General features: G+C 44.5%; 5 non-coding genes across 5 annotated transcripts; 2 read left to right on the top strand and 3 right to left on the bottom strand.

Moving 5' to 3' along the window:
* Positions 1-3,579: 3,579 nt before the first annotated feature.
* TRNAD-GUC (transfer RNA aspartic acid (anticodon GUC)) lies at positions 3,580-3,651 on the bottom strand. Its single transcript has one exon. It is a non-coding gene; the product is annotated as a tRNA-Asp (tRNA).
* Positions 3,652-4,491: 840 nt separating this feature from the next.
* Positions 4,492-4,574, top strand: TRNAL-CAG (transfer RNA leucine (anticodon CAG)). Its single transcript has one exon. It is a non-coding gene; the product is annotated as a tRNA-Leu (tRNA).
* Positions 4,575-5,121: 547 nt separating this feature from the next.
* TRNAG-GCC (transfer RNA glycine (anticodon GCC)) lies at positions 5,122-5,192 on the top strand. Its single transcript has one exon. It is a non-coding gene; the product is annotated as a tRNA-Gly (tRNA).
* A 1,370-nt stretch (positions 5,193-6,562) lies between these two features.
* Positions 6,563-6,634, bottom strand: TRNAD-GUC (transfer RNA aspartic acid (anticodon GUC)). Its single transcript has one exon. It is a non-coding gene; the product is annotated as a tRNA-Asp (tRNA).
* Positions 6,635-14,086: 7,452 nt separating this feature from the next.
* On the bottom strand, positions 14,087-14,158 carry TRNAE-CUC (transfer RNA glutamic acid (anticodon CUC)). Its single transcript has one exon. It is a non-coding gene; the product is annotated as a tRNA-Glu (tRNA).
* Positions 14,159-16,376: the final 2,218 nt, after the last annotated feature.

Raw genomic sequence — 16,376 nt, 5'->3', positions numbered from 1 at the left:
CCCCATTCCTCTCTCTATTTCTTCCCTTTTTGGCTACTGATCTGATTGGTCCTTTGCTAGGTCAAATTTTTTCCTTAAAAAAAAATTAAATTTAACTTATTTTCTCTCCTCAAACCATCCTCCATTAAAAAGAAAAAGAAAACTCTTATGTTATATATATGCATAGTCAAGCAAATCAAATAACTGAATTCTTCATTCCCCCAAAGCTTCCCCTTATTCTGCACTTTGAAACCATTATTACAATGTGAAGCTTCCTTGAGCCAGCGAGAAGCCTCAAGATAGGAAGATAGAGGAAGGATAGAAGTTCTATATGCCGCGAGGAGCCAAATTAGAGATATGAGGTGGCAGGAATGAGTCAGAAATCCAGGCCTTATTAATTATCAAGGAGTCACAGCAAAAACTCCGATCAGTGGACTACTCAGAAGGCTTGTACCCGTCCAGTGATCCAAATTAAATACCACACAGGTCAGAGACATGATAGAGAAAAGAAAGTGCCTGGCTGAAGGCCAGGTCCCAGGTGGGAGAGATAGATAAGGAAAGGAATCAAAGATGGAGCTTGGCCAGAGGCCAGGCATCAGTGAGAGCTGAGAGCCAAGTGAGGAAGAGAGAGAAGAGAAGGCGGAGCTTGCTGCACCCTGTATTTAATCTCTTTAGTATACAAAGGTACACAATACATAGGGATGAGTATCATTGGTTAATGACAAGGTATAGGTGTAGTTTCTCTTTGCCAGGTGAGCACAAAGAAACCTGTTACCCACCTAACCTGGGGGAAGCTGGGGTCAAGGGTCAGAGCCTTTCCCAGCCATGCAAGACTGAGCATGCTCTCTTCTAAGCCACTCTGTACATACTGTTTCCCTTGCCCATAGCTATAGGTGGACTGCTACACAATGCTTGAAATAAAATATGCTTGTTGGTTGACTATCTATGTTTATCATCCTTCATCATTGTCTCCTGGAATCATAGTTGGTCATTTCATTGATCAGAGTTCTTAAGTATTTCAAAATTAGTTTCCTTCTTTATTTTCTATTTTTTTTTCAGGGTTGACTACTCTTTGTTTTAGTAATATGTTTTCTTAACCAATTATATGTGAAAACAATTTTTAATATTTTCCAACATTTTGAATTCCAAATTCTCTTCCTTCCTCCATTATACCTTCCCAAGGCAGTAAACAATTTTAATATAGGTAATATATGTGCAAGCTTGCAAAACATTTCCCCATATTAGCCATATTGTGGAAGAAGATACCAATTAAAACAACAACAACAACAACAAAAACAACAAACCACCTCTCTGCTTTCTGTGAGGAAGCCTGCTGCTGTCTTACCTAGAGGCCACCTACATTACACTGTACCCCTCTCCTTCCCCAGTGAGACAGAAGTTTCCTGCAGACCTTCCAAGTTGTCTTGGGCAGGAAAATTGTTTCTTTTTTGACTTTGCCACTCCAGAATTCATTTTGAGGTTTTTAAATATGGTTGTTTTGAGGTCAGTTTGGGGAGAGCTCAGGGAGTTTGTGCCTTATTCTGCCATTTTGGCTCCACACCCTACTATTAATCCTTTTTTAAAAAGATTAAAATTTATTCTACTTTATTTTCATGCATATCTTCCTTCTTTTCCTCTCATCATCCCCACCCCATTGAGAAAGCTAGGAAGACAACACCCTTTAAACAAACTTGTATAGTAAAGCAAAACAAATTCTCCTTTTGGCCAGATATTAAAAAGAAAATCCAATCTACATTCTTAGTCCATTACTTTTCTAACTGGAAATAGGTAGCATCTTTCATTATGAGTCTTCTTCTATAACTGTGATTGGTTATTATGTTTATCAGAAGTCCTAAACCTTTCAAAGTAATTTGTCTTTACAGCATTTTTGTTGTCCTATATCTTGTTCTCCTCCTTGAGCTCAGTTCACTTTGCAACAGATGATACAAGTCTTTGGAGAGTGGCTAGATAAATTATGCAATACGAATGGGATAGAATATTATTGCTCCAGAAGAAATGATGGAAAGAACGATTTCAGAAACAAACAAACAAAAACATGGAAAGACTTGTATCATCTGTTGCAAAGTGAAGTGAACTCAGACCTGCCAGCTTTCTGGCTGGGGAATTGGGGTGGGGGTGGGGAAGGAGGAGAATGGACCAAGAACTGATCTTTTGTGTTGTGGACCAAAGCCAAGGACAGCTCCGGAACAAGCCCCGTGGCTTCTGGAAATTGCCCTTGCCCCATCTCGACAGCCCTCGCGCTCTACCCCAATCCTACATGGTCCTGCCCATCCATTCTTGTCCCTCCTTTTTACCCAACTCCACAGTTCTCTCTCATTTTAAAAATAATATTTTATTCCCCCCCCATTACATGTAAAATCAGTTTTTAACAGTTGTGTTTTTTTTCAATTTGGAATCCCAAAGGCTCTCACCCCCAAGCGCTTTCCCTGAGACAAGCAATTTGACAGATTTAATCATTCTGTTGAAGACATTTTCTTTCTTTCTTTTTTTTATTTTATTTGGTCATTTTCAAACATTCGTTGGAAACAAAGATCATTTTCTTTTCCTCCCCCTTCCCCCCTATAGCCGACGCGCGATTCCACAGGGTATCACATTAGTCCTTGATTCGAACCCATTTCCATGTTGTTGGTATTTGCATTAGGGTGTTCATTTAGATGTTGAAGACATTTTCAAAAAATAAATTTAAAAAAGCTAAAAATACTATGCTTGAGTCTGCATTCAGACTCTATTAGTTCTTTCGATGATAATTTTCATGAAGGATTCTTTAGGATTGTTATGGATCATTTATTTGTATTGCTGATAATAGCCAAGTCAATCACAATAGTTCATCATAAAGTACTATTGTTAGTTTGTGCAATGTTCCCAGAGTTATACTGAGCCCATTTTCTGGCCGGCTGTGTCCACAGTTGAAGAGACTTAGATGTCTGGAATTGAGGCGGCAGCGAGAAGAGTAGGATTGGGGAGTGAGGGCAGAAAAATTGTAAATTCTCCCCGTCGGGGAATTGAACCCGGTCTCCCGCGTGACAGGCGGGGATACTCACCACTATACTAACGAGGAAGTTGGTAAGTTCCCTCAGATACTGGTTACATGACATCTAGAGGCAAGGGCAAGTGCATTCAGGAATTGGCCAGTGGGGTAAATTCCTTGGATCCAGAAACTGCGGCACCTGGGTTGAGACAGACCCCCGGGACCCTGGACCTCTCCCAGCTAGAGCAGGATCGGTGGGAGCAGCTGAAAGACTGACCCCCGCTGAAGTAGGGCACCGAGCTCTGGCTCTGTGCTTTTTGGTCTGGGGACGACGGATTGGGCGACTGGGAAACCAAGCGGCCTCTGGGAGCTTGGGGTTGGTGGAGGGCCACTTCCCGGGCGACTGCGGAGTTATGAAGCAGGATTTGGGCAAACTGCGATTCCTGAGAGACTGCATTTGGTCAGAACTTGGGGGAAGTGCTGGGGGTGACACTGAGCTGCCTGATTTCCCGGTGGCCTCTTTTGAGTTCGGAGAGACGTAGGGGCCCGGAGTTGAGTGGGCAGCCAAGAGAGGAACAGGTTTGGATTGCAGGGGCAAAAGTGTCAGCATTCTCCCCGTCGGGGAATTGAACCCCGGTCTCCCGCGTGACAGGCGGGGATACTCACCACTATACTAACGAGGAAGCTGCAGCACTACCTCTTCTCAAGCCTGTCTGACTTTAACATACGGACAGATACACGCACATCCCTTTCGCTTGTCACTCCGGTTTGGGGACTCGACACCTCTGACTCGTTCCATTTCCTCCAAGACTTACAGCCTTTTCTGCAATCAGAGACTGATTCCCACAAGAAGAAATTCTGCAACTTCGCGTGAGTTCCTGCGTGTGTCTGGTTCCTGTCTGACACCTCTGAAAGACTCCAGCAGCCTCTGGGCTCCTTCCTTCTCAGGTTAACACTTCCAAGGGCATAAAATGAAATGCAGTAAGTTTACAACGAAATGAATGGTGTTAAACAGAGCTCTCCACAGGCTTTTTAAAAATATCCACGGTCAGAGCCACTAGGATAAAATCCTCCTCTTTTCACGATACCCTCTTAGGTATCGTGAGGTGGAGACCTGCTTGTTGGAAAGAGGGCGACCCTAGAAAAAATGGCCTTGGGGGCGAGTTGAGTGTTCCCCAAATTGTCAGGCCCGAGAGGTCAGCAGTGCAGCTGGGGACGTTCAGGGCCGTGAAGGTTCGGGTAGCGGGAGACTCGGGAGGTGTCTATTGGATCAAGAGAGGGCGGCTTGTTTTGGTGTGGGTTCTTGGGGTCCTCAGAAGGGTGTTTGTGTTGATTGAAGAGTCAGGCAGGAGGATGCATAACGTGTGTAACAGGATGGCTCTGTGCACTTTCTTGGCTGGCTCGGGAGTGCGAGATTAAAGCACTTAGAAGGAGCAGAGAGGATTATATAAAGAAATCTGGGCAGGTGGTTGTGTTGCAGCTCATGTCACGAGGAGGGAGGGAGGAAAAAAAGCGTGTGCCTTGTCAGGATGGCCGAGCGGTCTAAGGCGCTGCGTTCAGGTCGCAGTCTCCTCTGGAGGCGTGGGTTCGAATCCCACTCCTGACAATTTGTAATTTTCGCTTGGCACTTATAGCCCCACCCTTCTCTGGCTACCTGAGTTCTACACCAGGAAGTGTTATAGGCCCAGGTTCCAAATGGGTGCATTTACGTGATGGTTGTGTGAAGAAACGGTGGGCCATCTGAGCATCAAATTTTATTTTTCAGAGGATAAATTGAAAAAGATATACACACTTCGTTAGCTATCATAAGCCATTCTCAGAAGAGGTGCTTTAGCAGGAGTAAGAAGAGAAGAATATAGGGGAGGATGAGGAAGAGAAAAGAGTAAGAAGAGTGTAGGGGAGGAGGAAGAAGAGAAGAAATAGGACGAAGAAGAGGAGGGAAAAAAGGAGAATGGAGGAGTAGGGAGAAGAAAGAAAATGAAAAGGAAGAAGGGGGAAATTAGGAGGCAGGGGAGAGAAGTTAGCTAAGAAAACTGGCAAAATTTAAGTTAGAGTCAATAGGTGTTTTGTCGAATTTGGGGCATAAACCTACAAGAAATCTTCCCACGTCCAGGAAGATCAGAGAATCAGTTGAGGATGAATTCCTCTGTATTGCATGGGTGGTTCAGTGGTAGAATTCTCGCCTGCCACGCGGGAGGCCCGGGTTCGATTCCCGGCCCATGCAACAGGTAGCTTTTTAGCACAAGTACTTTTCTAAGCTGTTCAAGTTAACCGTGTCCACTTTTTGAACAGCTCTCACCAGCAGGACACTTGTACCTCCAGGAGAGAACAATTTACTAAGGCAGGATCCTCATTCTTCCTCCTTCTTTCAGCCCAAACGATCCCCCTCCCGCAGCTTTCCTTTTCTTTTTTACCTATTTGTCATGTTGTGAAATAAGACATATCTCATATACAAGAAAAACCCTCTCCGAGAATGGTATGTTCAAATCTGCATTCAGAATTTCATCAGTTTCTTCTATGGCAGTGGATATCCTTTTTCTCCCTGAGTCACTTGGGCTTTTCTTGGATCCTTGCATTGTCGAACATTGTCATTCACCACTGATTGCTGTCCAATATTGATATTACTGTGTACAATGTTCTCCTGGTGCTGCTTGCTTCACTTCCATTTAGGTTCATATAAGTCCAGGTTGTTGTTTTTGTTTTAATCGTCCTGTTTAATAATTTCTTACGATTCAATAGTATTCCATTACAATTTTACATCACAATTTTTTCAGCCATTCCGATTGATGGATACTCTCTGTTTCTAATTCTTTGCCACCACAAAAAGAGACGCTATAAATATATTTTTTACGTGTGCCCTTTTCTCCTTACCCCACTACCTTTCAGAGGCCTCTTGGGGTCTTGACCGTCAGGGAAATCCTCTTTCCGGGAGCATCTAAAGAACAAAGGCTCTTGCAGAAGTTGTTGTTACTCTCTTGGATCCGCCTCGCCTTTCACGCCAAGACTGCACCTCCACTCCCCCACGTGAGTTTGGCAAGCAGATAGTTTGATTCGACTTGACCGCTAATTAGAACTGGCGATCTATACTACACTCCTTTCCTTCGGTGTTGGGGCCTTGGTGAGACTACCGGAAGAAATGAGGGTGAATCACGGTGGTCACCAATGGTATAAAAACCACACTTCCTAACCGGGAATCGAACCCAAGCCGCAGCGGTAAGAACGCCGAACCCTAACCACTATAACACCAGGGACTGCGGATCCAGAGATATTACTTCCTCTCTCCGCACACTACACGAGCTGTCTCCATAGTTCTTTTCTGTTCAGTCTTTTCTGGGGACCTACTGAACATACATCTGGTCTCTGCCCTCCACTACACTGACTTGCCCCTCCACAGTCACTACCAACCACGCTCACATATCCCCTGGGGAGGCGAGGGAGTTGGACAAGCTACAAACTTCCGGAGAGATTGCATTTAGCAAGGAGTTGGGTGTAATCCTGTCGGTGACACTGAGCTGCCCGATTTCCCCGTGGCCCTTTTTAGATCGGAGAGACTTTGGGGCCCGGCGGTGAGTAGAGTGCAAAAACGTTAGCATTCTCCCCGTCGGGGAATTGAACCCCGGTCTCCCGCGTGACAGGCGGGGATACTCACCACTATACTAACGAGGAAGCTGTTTCAGTACCTATCAATACTTTATCTCGCCCTTATTACGCTTATCCCCGCTCATTTTTCTTTGAGTCGCCAGAGAAGTTTGGGGACTCCTAGCATTCCCCCACTCCGGAGTTGGACAAAACAAAGAGTCCCTTTTCCACACACCACTATCGCTCTCTCATTCTAGCCCTCCCGCCACCTCCGCACCTATCCCTACCTTTCCTCCCGTGCCTCTACAAGACTTACGGCCCTTCCCGCAATCAGAGACTGATTGCCACAAGAAGAAAGCCTGCTACTTAGCGTCAGTCCCTGAGGGTGTCTGGGTTCCTGTTTGACACCTCTGAAAGGCGTCAGCAGCCTATCGGCTCCTTCCTTCTCAGGATAACACTTCCCAGTGCATAAAATGAAATGCAACAAATTACCAAATGAAACCAATGGTAACTAAAATAGAATATCTATATACTTAGTCTTATGCTTATCAGAGACATTAGGATAAAATCCTCCTCTTTTCACGATACCCTCTTAGAAAGTTGGTCCTATTCTCTATGAAGAGGGAGCCTTTGGGGGAGGCGAAATGGAGGGGTGGACAGCAGAAGGAGGGGATATGGGAGGAGGAGGAGGAGGGTGACGAAGGCGGCGAGTGGGGAGCCGTGTCTGAGAAAGGGGGCTATGGTGAGGGAGCTGAGCCTGGAGCTTGGTGGTGGCTTGGTTGGAGGATGATGGGGAGAAGAAGGCAGAACAATTGTCCAGTGCCAAGCCAGGCCTTACAGTCTCTTTTGGAATGCTCCCTAGCACTCTCTCTGGGGATGGAAATCCTCCTTAAGTTCCTCGGCCCCCTGGACCTAAGCTTTGCCTCCCAGGGCTCGCAGTCAACAAGACGCTTGCACATCCAATCTTGGGTGTATTCTGATTTCGGTTAGGTTCGCGCCTCCCTAGATGCCTTCTGACTTTGAGAATGTGCCTAAGGCGAAGTCGGATTTTTTCAGCGTGAGATCAGGCTAAATTTCGTGGCTTCTTGGAGCCTCTACCCTGAATTCCCTTGCTTGGAGCGCCTCCGTCTGACGCGTAGCTGTCAGTCCTTTTCTTCGCGTGGTCTCTCACTGTCCGGGAAATTTATGCTTGGCTCTCAACTGGTGCGGGGACCAGCCTGCTGGAAAGAGGTCCGCCCTGTTCTGATTGGCCTTGGTGTTGACTGCCTGTGTGTGTTCCACAAATGTGCTGGGTGGGGATGGAGGCAAGGGAAGGGAGTCGGGAGCCAGGTGGAAAAGGCCGGAGGGGCTTCAGTGCGGAGAGCTCTAGGTGCGGAAGAGGTCGAATCCGGAGAGGTTGGTTTGTTGCGGTGCTGACCTTTGCTCCAGGCAGGAGAATGTTTGTGTGTACCCGGAGAGGCGAGCCGGAAGGCCTGTTACTCGGGTAGTTCTGAGCAGGTGGACTTTTTTAGATAGTGCTGGTGCCAAAGTGACATTTTAGAGCGCATGAAAAGAGCGAGGTGAGGTGAACTGGGAAGTCTAGACCTGTAGTTGTGTTTCATCTGTTGTGGTCGGCTGGGAAGGAGGGGACACTTTGGGGCATAGTCTGAGTAGCTGAGCGAGCCAAGGAGCTTCTATCAAGTCTTCCCTGGAGGTTTTCGTTCGAATTCCACTCCCGACGGTTTTTGCCTCTCATTGTTCTTTTGCTGAGTGCCAAGCCAGTTAGATCGAGTGATTTTCCCAGGCCCTGACTCCACGGACGCAGACCGCTTCACCCAGTTCACCGGCCTTTATATGCCCAGCTTCTGTGTGTGTGCATAAGATTGTGTGGTGGAACAGTGGCCTATTTGAGGCTCAATTCTTTTTCCAGAGGATAGATTGGAAGAGAAATGCACATTTGGGAAGTTTCCGATACCTGCCTTAATTATAAGATTTTCCCGGAGGAGGTGATGTAGCAGGAGTAATAGGAAAACGAGAAGGAAGAAGACAAGGAAGAGAAGAGGAGGAAATGAAGGAATGAGAGGGAGAAAGAAAAGCAGAATGGAGGAAGAAGATGAAAAGGAAGAAGAGGGAAGTTTAGGAGAGAGGAGGGCGAGGCAGTCAGGAAAGATGGCAGAAATTGTGGGTTGGAGTGAACAGATGTTTCCAATTTTGAATGCTGGACATGGCCCACTAGAAGTCTCCATGTGTCTAGTCAGAGATACAGATAGTCAAAGCAATTCGGCTTGCATGGGTGGTTCAGTGGTAGAATTCTTGCCTGCCACGAGGGAGGCCCAGGTTCTATTTCCGGCCCATGCAACTAGGACTCCGGTAAGAATGAACTGTGAGCTACCTTTTGGACAACTTTCCACTTGAGCCTTTAATCTTCCAGAAAGGCTTCCACAGTTATGATCATCATCCCCACATTCCTAAGCCAAAGCTCCCCAAACCCTCCCATTTCCATTCAGAGGTAAGGAATCCCTTGGATCTTGAGTATTAGACAAGTGAGAAAGACCTCCTTCCATTCCATGTAGGGAGTGGATAAAATCACTAGCAAAAGTTATTCTTTAAAACAATGAATATATATATATATATATTTTTCCCTCAATGACATGAAAAAAGTTTTTAACCATTTAAAAAGTAAGCCAAATTCTCAATCTCTCTTCCTTACCTCCACCCTTCTCTAAGACCTCAAGCAATCTGATATAGATTTTACATGGGTGGCAGGGTAAAACATCTTTTTGTATTAGTCCTTTTGTGAAAGAGAAGTGAACAAAAGAAAGTTGAAGAAATAAATAGAAGTATAGTACGTCTCAGTCTGCATTTAAACTCCATCAGTTCTTTCTCTGGAGATCAATATTATTTTCCACCATGAATCCCTGAGCATTTTCATGGCTCTCTGTATTTCTAGGAATAGCTAAATCATCCAGAAAAGTTCATCACATAATATTGCTGTTATTGTGTACAGTGCCCTCCTGGTTCTGCTCACTTCACTTTGCATAAGTCATGTAGGTGTTTCCAGGTTTTTCTTAAATGATCCTTCACATAATTTCTTGTAGTACAGCAATATTCCATCACAATCATATAACACAACTTGGTCAACAATTTCCCAATAGATACACTCAATTTCCAGTTCTTCGGTCACCACAAAAATAGCTGCTATTACTTGAAAGAATATGATTACTAATACATTGCTGGTGGAGTTGTGAATTGATCCAACCATCCTGGAAGGCAATTTAGAATTATGCAGAAAGAGCTTTAAAAGACTGCCTGCCCTTTGATCCAGCCATACCACTTCTGGGTTTGAACCCCCAAAAGATAATAAGGAAAAATTCTTGAACAAAAATACTCCAGCCCTGCTCTTTGTAGTGGAAAAACAAACAAACAAACCTGGAAAATAAAAAGGCGTCCCTCAATTAGGGAATGGCTGAACAAATTTCGGTATTTGTTGGTGATGAAGTACTATTGTGTTCAAAGGAATAATGAACAGGAGGATTTCCATGTGAACTGGAATGATCTCCAGGAATTGATGCAGAATGAAAGGAGTAGAACCAGAAGAACATTGTACACAGAAACTGATACACTTTGGCACAATCGAATGTAATGGACTTTTCTACTAGTAGCAAAGCAATGATCAAGGACGATCCAGAGGATCTTATGAGAAAGAAGGCTATCCATAGTCAGAGAAAGAACTGTGGGAGCAGAAACACAGAAAAATATCACAATATTGCAAATATGACTAAAATGGAAATAGGTTTTGAGCAATAATACATGTAAAACCCAGTGGAATTGCTCCTTGGTTCTGGGAGGAGTGAGGGAGGTGTGGGAGAAGAATATGAATCATGTAACCATGGAAAAATATTCTAAATTAATTAATCAATAAAAAAAATTTTTAATTAAAAAAAGAAGTTCTCAGACACAGGCTAGAAATCTTTAGGAATACTGTTCTGGGAATTCTTTTGGGTATGTTTTATACTAGATGGTAACAAAAGTCCCTAACAACTCTAATTTTGTGGATATGAAGCCCATCTCATGCAGTCAGTTCAGTATTTGATAAAGAACCATTTAATATTTGTTAGTTATATTATCTTCAACCAGGTAATAAGCTCCTTGAGGACAGGCCTCAATTCTAATGTTTTTGTACCCTGAGCATATTTCCAAGTCTATAGCAATGCTTCTAATCCAGTTTCAGTCATCATCCTGGGAAGCAGTTCTGGTTGAGATGCAGCTTGGCAACTATTCCTACAAGTGCCACTGTCAAAGCTCCCAAAGATTCAGAAAGGGAAGTCCTTTTTCCCCTAGTCTCTGGCACTGTCAAATAGCTGGGCACCAGAAATTGATATAATTTTATTGTGGAACTGTAAACCTTGAAATTTCTCAGACTTGTGAATGTTAAAAATTTCCCCATTAGACTGGGAACATTCCCCATTTTGATGAGAAAACTCCTTGCTATGGGAGGACCTCTACTCCACCCTTACTTAAGACTGCTTTAGGGGAGAAAACTTGCTAAACAAAGAAAGTACTTGGATCCATGCTTATAATAAGGCAAGGAGTTCTTTGAGCCATGCCTGTTTTTTAGAATTGATACAATGAGATGCTAGGTACCTAAAAGGGTGGGGCAAGTCTTCTCTTAATGAGATTAGTTGACTCAGCTGTGTTTTCACTGGTTCAGATTTACTGAGGAGATTTGTTGACTTAGCAAGAATTCAGATGGGCAGTCCTTTGGAAAACGTCTACAGTGATTGGTAGATGTAAGGACTTAGGGGAGGTGACATAGGAGAAAAACCTCCTATATAAGAAGCAGAATCTCTTGAGGAGAAAAAATCCTTTTGGAAGGGATCCTTTTGGAGGATCTCTGATGAGGATCTCTGATGAGGATCGCTTGGGAAGAATCTCTTGAGAGAGGCTCTGGAGAAGGGAAGCTCTTGGAGGACAATCTCTAAGGAGATATCGCTGGAGCTCCTCTGAGGGGACTCTGTCCCTCTGGAGGCTCTGGAGAGAGGCCCTTTGGAACTCTCTCTGGTGAAGTCAGCTGAGATGGAGCTGGCCTGGTGTCACTAGAATCCTTGCTTAGACAGACCTTGTGGTGAGTGTTAAAAGACTGACTGACTGACTGATCTCTCTCTCTTAAGACTCAGGTCTAGGCCATGTTGGCTTAAGGCCCTTCATACTTATTTCCTTTTTCTCTCTTTTCTTTAATTCCACATTTGTATTAATTAAAATCTCTATAAACCCCCAGTTGACTTGGTATTTGAATAATTGGGAATATTTCCCTGGTGACCACCTTATATTTGATTTAAAAACCAAGATACAGTAGTGAAACATATTTCTGCGGTTAAACCCTCTCTTATATCTATCACAATTTATATCTTCCACTATTTTAATCACTACAGTTTAAGACCTCAACCATTTTAAATCTAACAGAACTGAGTTTAAATAAAACTTGCCATTGCACCCTATGGACTCTGAGACCTTTCCATTTTACTTATAGGGGAAATCTTCCATTTTATATTGTCTTCCTTCATTACAAAGAGAGATCCTTGAAATCATGTACTTTTTTCTTTTTACTTTCATTTTACTTTTTCTGTTTGTATCTCCAGTGCTTTGCATGCAGTAAATGCTTAATAAATGCTTCAGAAATTAAAAAAAAAAGAAAGCATATTATTTCCCCCTTGTTTATTTGGGTATATATTTTGAGGTTTGGGTTTTATAGGATTAGTTACTCAAAAAAATGAACAATATGGAAACATGTTTTGCCTGATAATATATGTATAGCCCAGATTGAATTGCTTGCCATCTTCGGGAGTGAGGAGGGAAGAAAGGAGAGAGACAATTTGGATCATATAACTTTGGAAAATTTATTACATGTAATTGGTAAAAAAAAAAAGTAAAGAGATAATAGAGGTGTAAAATATTACATGTTCTTTCAGATGTGAACACTATTATTAATTTTACATAATTTTTGCTTTGTTACTAGAGATGTCTCATATGAGAAAATAATCTTGAAATATTTATAAAGACAAAACTAATAAAATTTTAAAAAGAAATAGTAAGAAGTAAAAAAAAAATAGCTCCAATAAATACTTTTGTAGTAACAGGTCTTTCTCCTTTTAAAAAATCTCTTTGGATAGTGTTTTTCTCCTAGATCCCTGCAGATTGTTCAGGGACATTGTATTGACACTAATGGAGAAGTCCATTATGTTCGATTGTACCAGAGTGTATCAGTCTCTGTGTACAATGTTTTCCTGGTTCTGCTCCTCTTGCTCTGCCTCACTTCCTGGATGTTGTTCCAGTCTCCATGGAATTCCTCCACTTTATTATTCGTTTTAGCACAATAGTATTCCATCACCAACATATACCACGATTTGTTTAGCCATTCTCCAATTGAAGGGCATCCCCTCATTTTCCAATTTTTGGCCGCCACAAAGAGCACAGCTATGAATATTCTTGTACAAGTCTTTTCCTTATTATCTCTTTGGGGTATAAACCCAGCAGTGCTATGGCTGGATCAAAGGGCAGACAGTCTCTTAGCGCTCTTTGGGCATAGTCCCTCCAGAATGGTGGGATCAATTCACAACTCCACCAACAATGAATTAATGTCCCTACTTTGCCACATCCCCTCTTGCCACTTTCCTTTGCTATCATGTTAGCCAATCTGCTAGGTGTGAGGTGATACCTCAGAGTTGTTTTGATTTGCATCTCTCTGATTATAAGAGATTTAGAACATTTTTTTCATGTGCTTATTAGTAGTATTGATTTCTTTGTCTGAAAACTGCCTGTTCATGTCCCTTGCCCATTTATCAATTGGAGAATGGCTTGATTGTTTTGTACAATTGATGTAGCTCTTTGTAAATTTGAGTAATTAAACCTTTGTCAGAGGTTTTTATGAAGATTGTTTCCCAATTTGTTGCTTCCCTTCTGATTTTAGTTACATTGCTTTTGTAACACTATCCACAAGCAGAGGACAAACTGTGGGAGTAAAAACACCGAGGAAAAGCAACTGCTTGACTACAGGGGTTGAGGGGACATGTCTAAGGAGAGACTCTAAATGAACACTCTAATGCAAATACCAACAACATGGAAATGGGTTCGAATCAAGAACACATGTGATACCCAGTGGAATAGCGCGTCAGCTATGGGAGAGATGGGGGGGGGGGGGGTTGGGGGGAGGAAGAAACTGATCTTTGTCTCCAGTGAGTAATGTTTGGAAATGCTCAAATAAAAAAAAATGAAAAAAAATCTCTTTGGGATACATACCTAGTAGTGGTATTGCTGTATCGAAGGGCAAAAAGTTATTCTCGTCCACCCTTTTTCTGCTTCACCTTCCACGAAGGAACTTGGAACCCTGTTTGTCAATCGAAAGATTTGGGCTAACCGAACTACAATACTTGGGACTGGCGTTGTTCTACTCCGGTTTCCTTTCCACTGGGAACTTGGCAAGATAATTCAGCGGAAATGAATTTGCTATTCTCGATGACGTTGATCATCACCAAAAATTTACACCAAGTGCAAAAAATAACGTTCCCTGACCGGGAATCGAACCCGGGCCGCGGCGGTGAGAGCGCCGAATCCTAACCACTAGACCACCAGGGAACACACGCGCAACTTCTTTACTTCCTCACTCAGTACAATAGTGACCGTCTACATTGTTCCGGTGTTCCACTGAATCTATTTCTGGCCTCCCCCCCTGGATCACTTTCGCTTGTACCTCAACTGTCACTGCCAATCAAACTCACATACCCTGCTGCTTCTCTCCCACAACGGCCCATTCTCTTAAAGGAGACCACCTCCTTGTCCCCTCTGAACAAAGAACCTACATAGGCAGTCGAATCCCAAACTCCCATCCCTATCTTTCCCGGACCCCAGCCTCTTGCCAGTTGACTGCACCTTTCAGATTCTCCCTTGCTCTCGTTACTTCTGCCAGGGACGCCGCCTGGCTTTGCCACCGCTCAGCTACATCTCACCCAGTTTTCTTCCCAACCCTTCAACTGCTGGCTTCCCGCGCCGCACCACCATAGCCCCCAATCCGCAATTGAGAATCCGGTCTAGGAGGCCAAACATCGATCCAGCAACAAGGCTGAGGAGAAGGGGCTTCCGCATATATCCCACAAACAGTCCAACTCAAGCCCACCGGCTTTCTGTGGGGTCCGTTGGGAATGGGTCAAGACTGGGTTTCTTGTGTTGTATAACAAAGCCAACGACCGTTCCAGAATTAGCCTACAGCCTGTCAGTTGGATTGTCACATCTCGTCTCTCTCGTGCCCTACCCGAATCTTATACGTATGGTCCTTTCCCACACACTCGCAGCCCTTCCCTAGTCCCTACCATGGAGTTCTCTTGAGGCCACTTTCAGGTAGGGTTGTGTCGGCGCACTTTTCCTTTTGAGTGGCATTGCTGTTCTGGGGCTGTAGGCTGCGTGCCACTTGCAGGCAAGAGCGCGTGAATTCACGACAGTGAGTAAACTCCTTGGACGTAGAAGCTGAGGCGCCCTGGCCCTAGACCGGTTCCTGGCTGGGCTTAGGCAGCTGCCGGCCCCTCTCCAGCTAGAATAGGCTTACTCTGTGCGCATCTCCAAGACTTCCCCTGCTGAGGTCGGACACTGAGTCTCGGCTCTGTGCTGTGGCTTGCTTTTTTGTATAGAGACCACGGATTGGGCAATGGGAACCAAGCAGCCTGTTCCTATGAATGCCCAACCCTTGGGCTCCTGAGGTTGGGGGAGTTTCGGCTTGTGGGAGACTGGGGGGGGGGGGGAGTGGGAACTGAGCAAGGTGCAAGGGGTAAGTTTCCTAATGACTTCTGTATGGCACTGACTTTGGGAAAGTGCTACATGTGGCACTGAAGGGCCCAGCACTCTAATGGCATCTTTTGTGTTTGGAAAGACTTCGGCGTCCCGGAGTGGCAGCCTGGAGAAAGAAACGGGTTTGGATAGAGAGTGAAAAAGTGTAACGGTCTTCCTGTCGGGGCCGTCTCCCGCGTGACAGGCGGGGATACTCACCACTATACTAACGAGGAAGACAAGAAGAAGCATTTTTTCAGTCCTATGTCTGGCTTCCAACACACAGAGAGACCGAGAGACATGCATCCCTCCCCCTGGTTTGGGGCCTCAACACCTCCGACACTGGAGCTTAACAAACTGCAAAAGGCCCTTTCTCCCTCACCAGAACAAACCACTCTGGCTTTCTTGTCCTACCCTCCCGCCACCTCTGCAGCTATCCCTACCTTTCGTCCAGTGCTCTACAAGACTTACAGTCTTCCCCGCAATTAAAAGAGACTGCTTCCCGCGAGAAGAAAGCTTGCAACTTAGCGTGAGTTAGCGTGTGTCTTGGTTCGTGTATGACACCTCTGAAAGGCTCCAGCAGCCTATGGACTCTTCAGGATTTAAAGTGAATAAAATGAAATGTAATACGTTACTAACGAAACGAATGACATTTAAACAGAGCTATCGATATGCTTTAAAAAATTAACCACGTTCAGGGATACTAGAATGAAATAAATCCTCCTCCTTTCACGAGGCTTTCTCTAGAAAGCTGACGGTTACTCTCGATGAAGAGGGAGCCCCTAAAGAGCTGAAATGGAGGACTGGAGAGCAGAAGGAGGGAATAAAGCAGGAGGAGGAGGGGACAATGGCGGCGAGGGGAGAGATTGGTCTGAGGAGCGCTGTGGTGAGGGAGCTGATCCTGGAAGTTGGTGGGTGATGGGATGAATTGATGTCAGAACAACTGATTGCTCAGGGACCGCATCGGCACCTCCTTGGAGTCGGTCTCTTCCCTCCTACCCATTTTCCTCCTGCTGTATTGCTCATCTGGTCCCTG

This window comes from Monodelphis domestica, chromosome 2 (genome assembly GCF_027887165.1).
Source record: "Monodelphis domestica isolate mMonDom1 chromosome 2, mMonDom1.pri, whole genome shotgun sequence".
In the NCBI taxonomy this organism is placed as follows: Eukaryota; Metazoa; Chordata; class Mammalia; order Didelphimorphia; family Didelphidae; genus Monodelphis; species Monodelphis domestica.
Note: the sequence above shows the minus strand (reverse complement) of the source record. Positions and strands in the feature narration are given on the sequence as shown.